The following is a 1,537-nucleotide window of genomic DNA, read 5'->3' as shown; positions in this document are numbered from 1 at the left end:
GGGGTAAAATTCAAAAAAACATTTTTGGGGTGGATTTGGCTATTTCAGCTACATCCGTTGTTGACAGGTGTGTAAAATCGAGCACATGGCCATGCATTCTCCATTGAGAAACGTTGGCAGTAGAATGGCCTTACTGAAGAGCTCAGTGACTTTCAAAGTCAATTTTACCCCAAATTTCGATGCCACCTTTCCAACAAGTCAGCTTGTCAAATTTCTGCCCTGCTGAGCTGCCCTGTCAACTGTAAGTGCTGTTATTGTGAAATGGATTAGTCTTGGAGCAACAACGGCTCAGCCAGCAAAGTGGTAGGCCACTACCAAGTTCTAAGCGGCTAAACGGCTCAGCCAGCAACACTCACTACCAAGTTCTAAACTGCCTCTGGAAGCCATGTCAGCACAATAACTGGTCGTCTGGAGCTTCATGAAATGGGTTTCCATGGCCGAGCAGCCTAAGATTACCATGCGCAATGCCAAGCGTAGGCTGAAGTGGCGTAAAGCTCGCCGCCATTGAACTCTGGAGTGATGAATCACGCTTCACCATCTGACAGTCCGACGGACAAATCTGGGTTTGGCGGATGCCAGCACAACTCTAACTGCTCCAATGCATAGTGCCAACTGTAAAGTTTGGTGTAGAGGAATAATGGTCTGGGGCTGTTTTTCATGGTTAGGGCTAGGCCCCTTAGTTCTAGTGAAGAGAAATCTTAATGCATACAATGATATTCTGGACAATTCTGTGCTTCCAACTTTGTTGCAACAGTTTGGGGAAGGCCCTTTCCTATTTTAGCATGACAATGCCCCCGTGCACTAAGCGAGGTCCATACAAAAATGGTTTGTAGAGATCTGTGTGGAAGATCTTGACTGGCCTGCACAGAGCCCTGACCTCAATCTCATTGAAAATCTTTGGGATGAATTGGAACATAATTGCCCAACATAAGTGCCTGACCTCACTATTGCGCTTGTGGCTGAATAGAAGCAAGTCCCCTCAACAATGTTCCAACATCTAGTGGGAAGCTCTCCATGAAGAGTGGAGGCTGTTATAGCAGAAAGGGGGGACCAACTCCATATTAATGCCCATGATTTTGGAATGAGATGTTTGACGAGTAGGTGTCCACATACTTTTGGTAATGTAGTGTATGATGAACCCACAGATGGAGGAATTACATTTTCAGTCATATGGACCACAGCATTATGTAAATCTGTATAAGAGCCACAAAAGTAACATCAGTGGTCCACCACTGGAGGTATTGGATTAGACTTGTCAAACACATGTCAGACTATTCATCAGTCTGCCTGGAAATTGTTTTTGGTTGTGGTAATTTGAATTGAAGAAAATATGTTACTGGCATAATAAAGTTCATCCAAACTGTCCATGTAAGTTATGTAATAGCTTGTTATTTGTTTCCATCTTTTTTTAAACTAACAAATAGGTAGATGAATAGGAAGAGTAGGCAAACATCTACAATTTGTGAAGACTGTCAGATAAAGTACAAATGCAAGTGCACGATGCGCAAAAAGGGTGCAGGATAACCACGTTCATGAT

Source organism: Oncorhynchus tshawytscha, linkage group LG13, assembly GCF_018296145.1.
Source record: "Oncorhynchus tshawytscha isolate Ot180627B linkage group LG13, Otsh_v2.0, whole genome shotgun sequence".
In the NCBI taxonomy this organism is placed as follows: domain Eukaryota; kingdom Metazoa; phylum Chordata; class Actinopteri; order Salmoniformes; family Salmonidae; genus Oncorhynchus; species Oncorhynchus tshawytscha.
This window is presented reverse-complemented; position numbering follows the sequence as displayed.